This window comes from Hemitrygon akajei, unplaced genomic scaffold (assembly GCF_048418815.1).
Source record: "Hemitrygon akajei unplaced genomic scaffold, sHemAka1.3 Scf000041, whole genome shotgun sequence".
NCBI lineage: Eukaryota > Metazoa > Chordata > Chondrichthyes > Myliobatiformes > Dasyatidae > Hemitrygon > Hemitrygon akajei.
Window position 1 is genome coordinate 2,280,926 of NW_027331927.1, and position 15,830 is coordinate 2,296,755.

At 44.9% G+C, this 15,830-nt stretch overlaps 2 long non-coding RNA genes across 3 annotated transcripts in view; both read right to left on the reverse strand.

Annotated features, from left to right (window-relative positions):
• The window catches only part of LOC140720303 (uncharacterized), a 1,203,583-nt gene that overhangs the window by 399,614 nt on the left and 788,139 nt on the right, over positions 1-15,830 (reverse strand). The gene's annotated exons all lie outside the window — the stretch shown is intronic.
• On the reverse strand, positions 3,321-4,933 carry LOC140720339 (uncharacterized). Its single transcript, XR_012097165.1, has 3 exons — positions 4,551-4,933; positions 4,044-4,170; positions 3,321-3,722 (listed from the first exon to the last, which is right to left on the reverse strand). It is a non-coding gene; the product is annotated as an uncharacterized lncRNA (long non-coding RNA).

Here is a 15,830-nt window from a genome sequence, read left to right on the forward strand (position 1 = left end):
CACCATCTGTGAGTGTTGTTGTCAAAATATATGAATCTGGCAACCCTGAGAATAAAACAATTGACTCGTCTGAGACTTTTCACAAGCCAAACATGGTCCCAGTTAGACTAATGAACTCCGTTGTTCCAGAAAACATTGATAACAGGTTGGCTCATCTGCAGCCAAAGCAACAACAACAGCTGAAGGAATTAATTCTGAAGTTTAAAGATTTATTTCCCGATGTTCCCAAGCAAACCACGGTCTCAGTACATGACGCAGATATTGGTCAAGCCAAACCGATTAAACAACACCCATATCGCATGAACGTAGAAAATGTAAATTGGCTGAGCAATTGTTGTAAGTGTGGAAACAGATTCAGTAGGTCTCAGAGGCACTGATTATGGGAAGGTAAATGCAGTAACAAAAACAGATGCCTATCGTATCCCTAGGGTAGATGATGGCATTGATAAGGTTGGAATAGCTAATTTCTTACAAAGATTGATCTGTTGACAGGGTATTGGTGTGTTCCATTGACGGACAGAGGTAGAGAAAGTTCTGCATTTGTGACACCATCTGGGTTCTATGAATACAATGTTTTGCCTTTTGGAAAGAAAAATGCTCCAGGAATATTCCAGATAATGATTGATTTTGAAATTCGAGGGTTAGAACACACAGATGCCTATATTGATGACTTAGTCACAGGGAGTGACACTTGGGAAGAGCATATCTCTGCAGTAGAAAAGCTGTTTGACAGGCTTTCACAGGCCAGCCTTACAGTTAACTTGGCTAAGAGTGAATTTGGCCATGCTACTGTGACCTGTCTTGGCTATGTTGTAGGTCAAAGGAAGTTGGCTCCTGTTCAGGCAAAAGTCCAGGCAATTTCTCAAGTTCCTATTCTGACTGCTAAGAAGGCTCTTAGAAGGTTTCTGGGAATGGATGGATATTATCGTAAGTTCTGTAAGAACTTTGCTGCTATCGCTCTTCCTCTGACTAATCTGAAGAAGGGTGAAAAGTTTGTTTGGACTGAACCTTGTCAGGAGGCATTTGATCGATTGTTATCAGTATTTGAGATTAGGCCAATCAATGTAGTATTCTCAGCAAATTTAATTAGCAGATTGGAGCTGTGGGTGGCAACACAAGTCATGGGTGCACAGAAAGTAAAGGAGAGGGCCAAAGAGACAACCCTGTGGGTTATGTGTCCTGAGGGTCAGCGAGACAGAGGAGATGGAGCCCATTGTTACCACATGCTGGCGATCTGACAGGAAGTCCAGGAGCCAGCTACACAAGGCAGGGTGAAGGCCGAGGTCTCTGAGCTCCTTGTCGATACTTCATGGCTTCTGCTCTGCCCATGACTGCAAGGAACTGCAGAGAACTTTGGAGAGCAGAGAACATCAGAGAAACAAGCCTCCACTCCAAGGACTCTCCCTACACTTCCCCTCCCTCGGAAAAGCAGGCCATGTACACAAAGAACCTCATAACCTGGACATTCTTGCTGCAAACCCGCTCCCACATTGGCAGAGAGATACAAAAGCCTTAAAGTTGTACCTGGTGTACAACCAGGCTGAAGGATGGCTTCCTGTCTGCAGTTATAAGCCAAATGAAAGATAAAATGGACTCGGCCTCACAATGCAACTCGACGTGACCCTGCACCATATGTCTATCTGCATTGCACTTTCTCTGCAGCCATAATGCTTTGTTACAGTTATTGTTCTGTTGTATATGAGCTCAATAAACTGTGTAATGTATCGATCTGTGTGGATGGTACATCAGGCAAGATTTTCACTGTAGCTCAGTACGTGATGATAATAAACAAATTCCCCACTTTAATTGTGTGGAAATATTAGACAGACTGAGCTTCTGCTCCGGAACCACAGAAGGAAACTGACCTGTTGTCATTTCTGTGGAAAGCAAATATATGGAAGATGCTTCAATCTCACGTTACGATCTGCGGTAGATGGGATCAGGTGACCGGTGGTGGGTCTCCCATATCAATATCAGAATCAGGTTTAATAGCACCGGAATATGCCATGAAATTCGTTGTCCCTGCTGTAGCAGTAGAACCTAATTCTTAACAAAAGATTTTAACAATTGTGATTTAAAATAAGTATATATATAGTACAAAAATAGAAAAAAAATGTAATAAACTATTCTAATTGTGTGGAACTACTTGATCCGGATCTCACTGCGTTGTCTGAAGGGGACAAAGGTGAAGCTACACGGACACGTAGAGCAGTGACCCGCAAATGCTGCAGATCTGCAGAAAAACGTGAACAGGAAACGGGATCAGGTGACGGGTGGAGGGACTCCGACCTGAACCGATGACTCTGCTCCTCTCACCTCACACACTGCCCGACCCATCCGCCGCATTCCCCACATTATTCCATATTTACACCAGATACATTTCTACTTTTCCACACCATATCTACCCCGATCCCTTTCCCTCCACCCCCAGGTCACAGAGTCACGGGCTTGATTCCCATTCCCTTTTTCAGAGACTGGGATCCCTGATTCAACCGGTAAAGATGCTTTGCATTTCAATGTGTTCACCTCTCAGTCCTCGACTCTCTAAATGACATTTAGAGTTATCACATTTGATCTTTCTTCAGGTTATGACCCCACTGCTCCAGGGATCAGTCAGGTGAATCTTCATTGCACTCTCTATAACAAATACTCTCTAACCTCTTTGTTCATCCTCTATGGAATTAATTTCCATCTTCTGCAGCACCGTGTTGCCCCCACCACTCACCTCCCCCCCCCGTCACTATTTTCACCTTCCACCTTCCCCCTCACCTGGATCCACCTCTCACTCCCCAGCTCTTGCCCCATCCCCACCCCTCACCTCTTTTCTCTGACTATTTCCCGTCCACTCTCAGTCCAGAGGGAGGGTCTCGGCCCGAAATGTTGACGGTCCATTTCCCTCCACAGATGCTGTCCGACCCACTGAGTTCCTCCGGCAATTTGTTCTTTGGTCTGTATAACCCGTGTTAATATGGGGAGCGGGATTTTACACCATATTGCAGGGTTAGGGTTAATGGACTTTTCGGTGAGACAAAAACATTAATCACGGGTTTCATCACTGAATCCAGTGTTGTGAGATGTAACGTCCCCTGTTATGTGTCCGGCTGTGCCGTGTTGTTGGTGGAGTGGGCAGCGTGGTGTTTGTCTCGATTCGGGTCACAACATCAGAATTGCCAGCTGGTAGTGTATTAGTCAACAGAAAACCTCTCGTCCCTGCAGTCTTTGTCTCCTGGTAAACTCAACACCCTGACAGTGTGGACCATAGATACCCCTTCCTCTCAGAGTCAGGGAATCACTCAGACAGCTGATCGCTGAGAGGAATTATATTTATTGGTCATTAAAGTTCGCCCAGATTCGTTTGGACGGATTTGATGTGGAGTTCGGGGTGTCACAGTGAAAGGGCCGGAATGTTGAACTCTCTCCGTTGTCCAAACATCGTTCCAGGTGAGGCGACACTTCACCTGTGAATCTTCCGGGGTCGCCTGTTGTGTCCGCTGCTCCCGATGCGGCCGCCTCGACACTGGTGACACCGGCTGCTCCGCAGTTGTGCCGGGTAGGAAAGTTTTTTAACGGGTGTCGATATTTTTCTTCCCATTTGTGCGAGAGGGGTGGGTTTTGAGGGTTGATGATAGGGATGCCGTCCTTTTTGATGCGGGGGGTGGGGAGGGAGTTTCATTTTTTTCTCTCTCTGAACGACTTTCATGCTTTCATTGTTTCGTGGTTCTCTGGAGAAGAAAAAAACTCAGCGTTATTTATGAATACCTGCTTTGATAATAAATTAACCTTTGAACTCTCCACTCCGAGCGGGACTTCCCGGTGTCCAAACATTTCAATTCCCATTCCCATTCCCGTTCCGACGTATCATCCCATCCCTTGCCAAGATGAGGCCACCCTCAGGGTGCAGGATCAGCAACTTATATTCCGTCTGGGTGCCCCCACCGAAACTGATGGCATGAATATCGATTTCCCCTTCCGGTGAACAAATTTACCTCCCACCCCTCCCTCCCACTCCCTCTCATCCTCTCTGTCTTTGTACGTCCTCTCACCTGCTTATCACTTCACTCTGGGTCCACTGCTCCATCCCTTTCTCAATATATTGAAGTGTACCTGTGAGTGTCGATACTCAAAATATCCTCACACGTCAGGTGTTACATGGTTCGAACTTTGTACATCCTGTTTAGTGTTTAAATATATAAAAAGTTAAAGAAGCTTGAATCTTTACATAAATTATTATCGCAACTATACGAATAGAAAATATTGTATTGTGGAAGTGGCAAATGTTAATGGGAGGAGATCAACCATTTGGGAGGTTTGGAAATGCATTTCATCTCGTTCATTGCCTCACTAAATTCCTCTTTTTCCTGTCAACACAAAGAGAAAAAGAGCCTCTTTTCAATCAGCTACAGTTGGTGGAGCGAGGCCAAGGAGTTAATCAGCTACTAATGATATGAAATGACGTAAAACTAGCTTGTAGCCTAGAATTTTTTTTTCCATTTGGCTTCCAAAACAAAACTAAATTTATCCAGGTGTAGAAGAGGATTTTGGATGATTACCTTGAATATTTCATCAAAATCAGGCCGAAGATGAGCGAGCAGTGAATTTTTCTTTCATTATTTTCGACGCTTAAACATAGGTTTCGATGTTCATTCCGTGCTTAATATAGCTCCTTCCTGGTATCCAATGATACCCATTGGAAAGAGCGGAAGAATGCTCACATTTGTGTACAGGTATTTCCCAGCTTCCTTGGACAACGGGTCGAGTGAGAAGGAATTTCACAAATGCCTAAATTAAAAACAGTCACAGCTCCAGGATTTCACCAAAAACGATCAAATATCCTAATGTTATGAGTGGTATTTTTCCCCACCAGCCAACACCCCCGCTTCCGTAAAATTCCCTCTATTTAATATCCGGGGTTGTTAAATTCCGCGCTTGTTTATTTTGACTGTTTTACAGAGGTGTCGGAGCGGCTCTCCGGTGAGCTCTGGTAGCACTGCACCCCTGAATGTATGAGACAGTACACTGTTAAATGCAAAACCCTGAACAGTGTCGATGATCAGAGGGATCTTTGACTCCAAGTTCATCACTCCCTGAAAGAGACTGCACAGATTGATCGGGTGGTTAAGAAGGCAAATGGCGTGGTTGTCTTTATTAGTTGAAGGACTAAGTTCAAAACTCATGAAGTTGTGTTGCAGCTTTGAAAAACTAGTTAGACCACATCTGGAGTGTTTCATACAGTTCTGGTCGCTCCCATTCTCGGAAAGATGTCGGGGCTTTGGAGAGGGCGCTGAAGAGGTTTACCAGGACACTGCCTGGATTAGAGGGCATGAGCTATAACGAGAGGCTGGACAAAATTGTGTTGTTTTCTCCAGAGCGGTGCAGGCTGGGGTGAGACTGGATGGACGTTTATCAGATTACGAGAGGAACAGATAGAGTGGACACAGGGTATGTTTTTTCCTGGGGGTTTGAAATGTCTGACACATTTAAGGTGAGAGGAGATGGGAGGCGCGTCTGTTTATTTCCACAGAATGCTGGGGAGCTGGAGTCTATGCCTGGGATGTTAGACCCCACCGGTCACGTGATCCCATTTGCCCCTCCCATTTAACCGCAGATGTAACGATCTCTTTGTGCATGTTCACAATCTCCAGATGGGCGGTCACGCATCCTCCATGTTGTGTTGGGAAATCTGATGTTGGCCACTGAGTCCCGTTAACTTCCCCCGAACTCGCCTCGTTTCCTAAGGCTCCTCACATTTGTCATGGAGCGTTATGGCTGTTGTGTCTTCTCCCGGACTGAGGTGGGTGAGAAAGGAGAACGTCCCAGGTTGTGGGGATCTTTGATTTTACTGCCTGCTTTACCGAGGACTGGGAAGTCTGGGGGGGGGGGGGAGGGGGGGAGAGAGAATGGTTTCTGTGATGTGCTGATCTGGTTCCAAAGGTCTTACCAGTTTCTCGCAGTCACGGGCGGAGTAGTTACCGTGCAAAGCGTGAAGTGTCCGGAATGGAAACTTCCTGTGGTGTGTTGATAAAATTTTGGTGAGGGTCAAAGTATATCTGGCAAAGTTCTTGTTATTTTTGCTAATTCTGTCATTTTAGAATCTTTTGTACAATAGTATGTACTATTCATTCAGTACCTATGTGTTGCTGGAGGACCATCAGTGATCGTCCTTGATCCCTTCTCCCACCTGGTTCCATCTGCTCATCTTGTTCAACCTCTGTCCAGTCTCCTCACACCCCCCAACCCCGCTTCAGTGATATACATCAACCATCTGGGTCTTCCTCAGTCCGCCTTGTATCCCACCTCCTCAATGTTATATATCAGCAAACTGATGATGAGAGGCATTGATCGTGTAGATAGTCAGCGGCTTTTCCTCAGGGCTAAAATGGCTGCCACAGAGGGCACTGGTTTAATGAGCTTGGGAGCAGGTACAGAGGAGATGTCCTGGGTAAGTTTTTTACTCAGAGTTGTGAGTGTGTGGAATGTGCTGCAGGCTGCTGGCGGATACGATAGGGTCTTTTACGAGACTACTGGATAGGTACATGGAGCTTAGAAAAATAGAGGGCTATGGGTAACCCTCGTAAATTCTAATTTAGGGACATGCTCAGCACAACTTTGTGGGCCGAAGGGCCTGTATTATGCTGTAGGTTTTCTATGTTTATTTTTTTCTTTTACCCCATTTTTGTGGAATCAACAACCAGAGAGGACTGGTTTAAGGTGAGAGAGGATTGAGTTAATAGGGATCCCAGGGGAAAACTATTAATCCACTCTCCCTTCCGTTTCATTGTTTAACTAACACGATGAGTGCACTCTCAGGTTGGAGGAGCAACAACTCATATTACATCCGGGTAGTTTACACCTCAATGGCATGAACATCGATATCTTTAACTTCTATCTCCACGTTTTCATTTCATCAACCCACACGCCAGTCTCTTCCATTCTGTCTCTTCACTTCTCTCTTCTCCACTGAGGATCGTCTCCCTCTGGTTTCCCTTTACTTCCCCATTGCCAGCTCTCCTCTCCTATCAGATTCCTCCTTTTCAGTCCTATGCATTTTCCACCAACCACCTCACAGCGTCTCACTTCATCTCCCACCTCGCCCACCCACTCACCTTCACTCTTATCTGGCTTCACCTATCACCTACCAGCTTGGACTCTTTCCACTCCCCACACCATCTTATTCTGGCTCCTCCCCACTTCCAGTCCCGATGAAGGGTCTCGGCAGGAAATCTCTCTTTGGCTTTACCCCCTCTATAGAAGCTACCAGACCTCCTGACTTCCTCCAACATTTTGTGTATGTTACTCTGCATCTCCAACATCTGCAGAATCACATCGGGACAGAGTGCAGAATGCAGAGACTACATCGGGTCTCTCTAATGTCGAGGACGCCACACCTGCAAAACTGGAAACAGTAGATGACCCCAACAAGCACGATGTTGAAAAGTTGCCTCATATGGAAGGACTGTTTAGGACCCTGACTAGTGGTGAGGAGAGAGGTTAGGGGCATCTCTGGCACTTCATCCACGTGCAGTTGGCGTCCAGCCCCTACACCCATTCTTGTGGTGATTTACCACAATACCAGGACCCCCTGATTTGTGGACTCCATTGTCACCAGGTGGCTCTCTGTCGCAATAACGCTGAGAGACAGAAATGTGACGCTGCAGCCTGCTGAAATGTTTCTTCAAGATTCAGGGTTGTTTAATTCCATTTCCAGCAGACACGTGTAAATGAGGTCGAAATAATTATTACTCCGGTTCCAATGCAACACAGAAACACAACGGTAACAACATATATCCACAACTTATATACAGTGCCCGGATTGATTGTATGTTCATAAAGTGACGCTCGGCATAGGATGCCTGCATATAAGATGACAGACAGGAAATGATAGAGGTGTTTGGTGTTGTGGAAGGGTGGGTTAGAGGGTAGAGATATTTATCAGCTTTACTGCTTGGGAAAAGTAGCTGTCCCAGAGGCTGGTAGTCCTGGTGAGGACGCTGTGTATCTACTCCCGATGGGAGTGAGACAAATAGTCCATGAGTGGGATGGGTGAAGGTAGATTGTGAAAATAAGATCGGTGCTTGATCTCAGGAGAGGGAATTTGGAAAATACCAATGAGATGCCTTTTAGAACAGCTTGGAATTGTGCAGCCGGCTGGTGGCGTAGTGGCATCAGTGGCGGGAGGTCCTGAGTTTGAATCCAGCCGGCACCCTTGCATGCTCTCCATCCGTGCTGGGTTAAGAGCTGTTGATCTCTTAAAAAAAAATTTCACCCGGCAGAAGGCAAATACAACAATGGCAAGCCATTGCTGTAACTATCCTCGTACATGATTTCCCAATACGTCAGAGGAAATCGCCCGCTAAATTGAAAATTCCGGATGTGACTTACCTTCCCTTTGCGATTGTGCCCACTAGGGAAAAGTTAATTCTGGAATGAACCAAATTTGATTGGGGAGCTTTTGGTAAAGGGAGCATGTGGATACAGTGATAATAACATGACTGAATCCACCCTTCACTTTGAGAGGGGAAAGGTAAAACAAGATGCATCATTATTAGTGGAGTGAGGTGAACTACGGAGGCACTGGGGAAGAACTTACCAAAGTTGATTGGAAGGGGACACTGGCAGGGATGATGGCAGGGATGATGGCAGAATAGCAATGGCTGGAGTTGCTCCACTTGACAGCCTCAGGGTTGAAGAGAAACACATCATATTCCACCTGCGTAGCTCCAACCTGAAGGCATGAATATCGATTTCTCCTTCCAGTAAAAAAAATCACAGCCCATTGCCTTTCCTTCTACTTACTCCCGAGTAACGTAACTTTACACATTCTGACCACTGACATCTGGGACTTCCATATTCCTGCCAGTGCCTTCCACAGATAAGAGTGAGTACAATACTTATTCAGTTCATCAGCCATCACCTTTCACCCTCACCCATTATTCCCTCTCCAGCATCATTCTCCAGTGGTTTGGTATCCATTTCTGTCTCTCTTTTACACAATATGTACCTGAAATTAAAAATGGTATCCTCTTTAATATTACTGGCTAGCTCATCTATGTATCTCATCTGTTCCTTCTTAATGGTTTTGGTTGCATTCTGTTCATTTTTAAAACTTCCCAATTCTCTAACTGCCTAGTAATTTTTGTTCTGTGCCCTCTTTGGTCTTTATGTTGTCTTTGGTTTCTCTTAGCAGCTACGGTTTTGTCACCTAACCTTAAGAATACTACTTCCTCTTTGTGATGTGTATATCCCGTCACTTCCAGATTGCTTCCAGAAATTCCAGCCATTGCTGCTCTGTTTTCATCCCTGCCCGTGTTCTTTCCAAATCAATTTTGACCAATTTTTCTCTCAGGCCTCTCTAATTCTCTTTTTATTCATATCTGACTTTAGTTTCTCCTTCTCTAATGTCGGGGTGAATTTGATCATATGAAGATCACTTGTCCCGAAGGGTTCCTTGAACTCAAGTGACCTAATTAATTCCGGTTCATTACAGCACCCAATCCAGAATATCTGATCCCCAAGTGGGCTCAACCACGAGCTGCTCTAAAAAAAAATGCATCTTGTAGGCATTCTAGGAATTCCTCCTCTTGAGACCAACACCATCCTGATTTTCCTAATCTCCTGCATGGCAATCCCCCATGACTATTGTAACATTGCCCCTTTTGGCACTCATTTTCTATCTTTCATTGTAATTTGTGGACCACATACTTACTACTGTTTTGGGGTCACTATACAATTCCCATCAAGGATTTTTTTGTACATTTGCTGTTCCTTAATACTACCCACAGATTCCACACTGCCCAACCCTATGCCACATCTTATCTAATGATTTTAATTAATATTTTACCAACAGAGCCACACAAACCCACGACCAGCTTGTTATTTCACTAAACATATAAATATTTTGGAAACTGGAAGACCTGCAGATGCAAGAAATCGAGAGAAATTCACACAAAATGCTGGAGGAGCTCAGCAGGTCGGGCAGCATCTATGGATGGGAATCAACATTTCCGGCCATGACCCTTCACCGGGACTCGTGATAACCACGTATCTGAAAAATCAACAAGCAAAGACAACAGAAAGTAGTGCAATATTGGGAAAACCTTTGACAAAATTTATTTCAAGGCTTTAAAAAACTGCCGAACAGAGCTCAATAGTTAACAAATACAACAAAGGCAATAAACACTTCCATCAATACCGACATTGACTTTTTTTTAATGAAAATATCTTAGTCCCATTTCAATCAGTAAAATTTACAAAGATAAGTAAGAACTGAAATGACAAGTTTAGAAAAGAATATTTACACTCAAACCCACTGAGATTAACACGACTTTGGACAGAAGGAGGAAGAGGAATAACACAAATGAGAAAAAAAATCACATAAGACCAGAAGACACAGGAGCAGAATCGGCCATTTGGCCCATCGAGTCTGCTCCACCATTTCATCATGAGCTGATCCAATCTGCCCTTTAGTCCCATTCCCCCACCTTCTCACCATAACCTTTGATGCCCTGACTACTCAGATACCTATCAATCTCTGCCTTAAACACACCCAATGACTTGGCCTCCACTGCTACCCGTGGCAACAAATGCCACAGATTCACCACTCTCTGACTAAAAAAAATTCATCGCATCTCTGTTCTGAATGGGCGCCCTGTAAACCTTACGTCATGCCCTCTTGTACTAGACTCCCCCAGTCACTGTCGAAATTGCATTCAGCAATGGGGATGGACAAATATCCAGCCTACAGCTTATTGAAACTTTCTCCCCAATGTGAACCCGGTCGTGAGTTACAAGGTTAGATTACTGAGTGAATCCCTTCCCATATTCACAGCACGTGAATGGCCTCTCCCCAGTGGAACACAATGATGCAGCCTTGGTGGAGACAGTTGACAGAATCTCTTCCCAAAGTCTGAGCAGACGATCGGCCTCTAAGTGGTGTTAACTCGCTGGTGTTTTAGTAGACGAGATGATCGTGTGAATGCCTTCCCACATTCACAGGTCGAAGGCCTCTCCCCAGTGGAACTCACTTGTATGCCAGCAGATCAGATGACTCAGTGAATCCCTTCTCACAATCTGAGCGGGTGAAATCCCTCTCTGCTGTGTGAACTGAATGGTGAGTCACTAGGTGAGATGATTTGGTGAATCCCTGTCCACAGTCTGAGTAGATGAACAGCCTCTCCCCAGTGTGAACTCGCTGGTGACTCTGTAGGTTGAAAGATCGAGTGAATCTATTCCCACAGTCTGGGCAGGTGAACAGCTACTCCCCAGTGTGAACATGATGGTGTCTCTGTAGGTTAGATGACTGAGTGAATCTCTTCCCACAGACTGAACAGGTGAAATCCCTCACTGCAGTGTGAACTGACTGGTGAGTCACTAGGTGAGATGATGTGGTGAATCTCTTCCCACAGTCTGAGCCACACAACCCCATCAGTTCTATTATCCAGATCACTGACAAACCATGTGAGAAGTAGCGGACCGAATACTGACCCCTGAAGACCACAAGTCACTGCTGGCCAAACAGAAAAGGCCCCTTTTATTCCCACTCACTGCCTCTTGGCTGTCAGCCATTCCTCTATCCATGCCAGTATTACTTCTGACTTTTATCCTGTTAAGCAGTTTCATGTGTGACACCTTATCAGATGCTTTCTGAAAATCCAAATAAATGATATCCAATGCCTCTCGTTTGTCCATCCTGCTTATGACTTCCTCGAAGATCTGTAACAGACTTGTCAGGTAAGATTTCCTTCTACAGAACCTATGCTGACTTTGTCTTATTATATCATTAGTCTCCTAGTACCCCAAAACCTCAACTGTTATCATGACTCCACGCTTTCCCAGCCACTGAGGTTAGGCCTACTGGACTATAATTTGCTTTACTTTGCCTTCCTCCCTTCTCAAAGAGTGGATTGACATTTGCAATCTTCCTGTCCCCCAGGACTATGCCAGGATCAAGTGATTCTTGACGTGTCATGACCGATGCATCTGTTATCTCTCCAGCAACCTCTCTCAGGAATTTTGGGATGTAGTCCATCTGGTCCAGGTGACTTATCCACTTTAAGAACCTGAGTTTGCCTAGCACGTTTTCCTTTGTAATAGCAATGGCACTCAGTCCTGCTCCCTGACACTCATGGATCTCTGGCACACTGGTTGTGTCTTCCACAGACAAGACGGATGCAGAGTACCTATCAAGTTCATCTACCAGCTCTTCCCCATTTGTACCCCATGAGCATCATTTCCCAGTGGTCCAATATCAACTCTCGCCTCCCTTTCATATATTTTACAACTGGTTTATATTATTGTATAGTTTGCTGTCATATTTCACCTTTCCCCTTATAGCTTTTATTTTAAATTTGCCTGTTGTTGGATGTTAAAAGCTACCCAATTATCCAACCTACTACTCACTTTTGCTACCTTACATGCTTTTATATAGTCCTTAACTTCCTTTGTCAGCCACGATAGCCTAGCCCCGCTGTTTGAGAACTACGTCTGTGCGACATATCTATCCTGTACATTATGAACTATTCCCAGAAACGTCAGCCATTTCTGCTCTGGCGTCATCTCCACCAGCATCCTCCAATCCACCTGGGGAATCACCTCTCTCATGCCTCTGTAATTCACTTTCATTCCATTGAGATACTATGTATCTTGCCTGTGCTTCTCCCTCACAAATTGCAGTGGGAATTCAATCATATTATGATCACTGCCTTCTAATGGTTCCTTTACATTAACCTCCCTAATAAGATCTGGGTAATTACACAACACCCAATGTAAGATAGCAGTTCCCCGAGTAGGCTCAACCATCAGCTGCTCTAAAAAGCCATTTCGTTTGCATTCAATACATCCCCTCTTTTGCGATCTCACGCCAATCTGACTTTCCCAATCCTCCTGCAGATTGAAGTCACCCACTACAGTTGTGTCGTTAAATTTATTACATAAATGCCAAACATTCAGCAGTACCTGGGGCAGAAGTGAGGATACATGCTTTTACCAAGGAGAGAAGGTGTTTTTGAAGCTGAAAGGCCTGAAGGTAGATAAGACACCGCAGAGTTCAGAAAGAGGTAGCTGAAGAGATTGTGAAGGCATTAGAGTCATAAAACACTACAACACAGGAAAATGCCATTCGGCCAGTCTAGTCCGTGCTCTTCCGAGTTCCAACAACTTCCACCTGGACCATAGCCCAGCATATGCTTCTCATCTTTAAGAGAGGGGGCACACGAAAGAAAATTATTGGACAGTTAGTCTGACCTTAGTGGTCAGGAAGATGTTATAGTATACTAAGAGTGTGTTTTTTGGGTACTGTAATTGAGGAAACATGATGAAGTAGGCCAAAGTCAGCCGGATTCTTTCGAGGAAATCTTGACTGACAAATCTTTTGGAATACTTTGCGGAAATAACAGGCAAGATAGATAAAGCAGAGGCAGTGTATGTTGTTTGCTTGGATTTTCAGATGATCTTCAACAAAGTACCCCATGCAAGGCTGATTGAGAAAGTAAGGAGGCATGGGATCCAAGGGCACATTGCTTTGTGCATCCAGAACTGGCTTGCTCACAGAAGACAAAGAGTGGTTGTAGACTGGTCATATTCTGCATGGAGGTCGGTGACCAGTGGTCTGCCTCAGGGATCGGTTCTGGGACCCCTACCCTTCGTGACTTTTATAAATCACCTGGATGAGGAAGTGGAGGTACGGGATAGTAAATTTGCTGATGACACAAAGGTTGGATTAGGTTGCAGGGGGATATTGATAGTCTGCAAACCTGGGCTGAGAAGTGGCAAATGGAGTTCAACCCAAAGAAGTGTGATGTGGTTCATTTTCTTCGGTCAAATATGATAGAATATAGTATTAATGGTAAGCCTCTTGGCAGTGTGGGGGAACAGAGGGATCTTGGGGACGGAGTCCATAGGAGACACAAAGCTGCTAGGTAGGTTGACTCTGTGGTTAAGAAGCCATACTGTGCATTGGCCTTAATCAACTGCAGGCTTGAGTTTAAAAGTCGAGGTGTAATGTTGTAGCTATATAGGACTTTGGTCAGACCCCACTTGGAGTACTGTGCTCAGTTCTGGTCGCCAAACTACAGGAAGGATGTGGAAGCCATAGAAAGGGTGCTGAGGAGATTTACGAGGATGTTGTTTGGAAAGGGGAGCATGCCCTTTGAGAAAAGGTTGAGTGAACTCAGTCTTTTCTCCTTGGAGTGATGGAGGATGAGAGGTGACCTGATAGAGGTGTTCAAGAAAATAGACAATAGACAATAGGTGCAGAAGTAGACCATTCGGCCCTTCGAGCCTACACCGCCATTTTGAGATCATGGCTGATCAATTCCTTATCAATACCCGGTTCCTGCCTTGTCCCCATATCCCTTGATTCCCCTATCCATAAGACACCTATCTAGCTCCTTCTTGAAAGCATCCAGAGAATTGGCCTCCACTACCTTCCGAGGCAGTGCATTCCAGACCCCCACAACTCTCTGGGAGAAGAAGTTTTTCCTTAACTCTTTCCTAAATGGCCTACCCCTTATTCTCAAACCATGCCCTCTGGTGCTGGACTCTCCCAGCATCTGGAACATATTTCCTGCCTCTATCTTGTCCAATCCCTTAATAATCTTAATCTGGATAGGGGAGCATGGCTTTTGAGAATAGGTTGAGTGAACTTAGTCTTTTCTCCTTGGAGTGATGGAGGATGAGAGGTGACCTGATGGAGGTGTACAAGAAAATGAGAGACATTGATCGTGTGGACAGTTCGAGGCTTTTTCCCAGGGCTGAAATTGCTAGCACGAGAGGGCATAGTTTGAAGATGCTTGGAAGTAGGTACAGAGGAGATGTCAGGGGTAAGTTTTTTACACAGAGTGCTGAGTGCTTGGAATGGGCTGCCGGCAATGGTGGTGGAGGCGGACACGATCGGGTCTTTTAAGAGACTCCTGGATAGGTACACGGAGCTGAGAAAAATAGATAACTGTAGGTAACCCTTGGCATTTCTAGAGCAAGGACATGTTCGGCATTGCTTTGTGAGCCAAAGGGCCTGTAACGTGCTGCAGGTTTTCTATGTTTCTAAGGTGCTGCACGTGAGGCTGCTTAACAGGATCACAGCTCATGGAATTACAGGAAAGATACGTACTGACAAGGGAGAAAGAGTCAGAATAATGTGGGCAATTCTGTTTTGCTGTCGGTAACTAATGCTGTTCTGCAGGGGTCAGTATTGAGATCGCATCGTTTCATGTTAAATCTGAATGATATGGATGATGGAATTGATACCTTGGTGACGAACATTGCAGTTGATACAAAGATAGGTACGGGACAGGTAGTTCAGAGCAAAGCGGGAGTCTGCAGAAGGACTTCGATAGGTCTGGAGAATGTCAGCAAAGTAGAAGTTGAAATACAGTGTATGCAAGTCATGTACATTTGGTGGAAGTAACTGGGCGTAGAAAAAAAATAAATGGGAGAAACTTGAAAAAATTAGAGGTGCATAAGTGCTTGTGAGTCCTTGAGCAAGAGGCGCTAAAGGTTTGCTTGCAGATGGAGTTGATTAAGGATGACAACTGCAATGTTAGCAATATAAGAGCAAGGATGCGATACTATAGCTTTATAACGCATTGGGCAGATCACTGTTGGTGTATGGTGAGCAGGTTCCGACCTGTACTTCCGATTTATTATCTGAGCAAAGGATGTGCTTGTATTGGAATGAGTCCGGAGAAGTTTCAAAGAATGATTCCAAGAAGACCAAGAGTGGATGACCTGGATGAGGAAGTACGCGGGAAGGGATTCACTCAGTCATCCAACCAACAGAAATTTATCAATATCCACTGCTGCTGATTTCCACACACAAATAAATCAAAAGGGATATG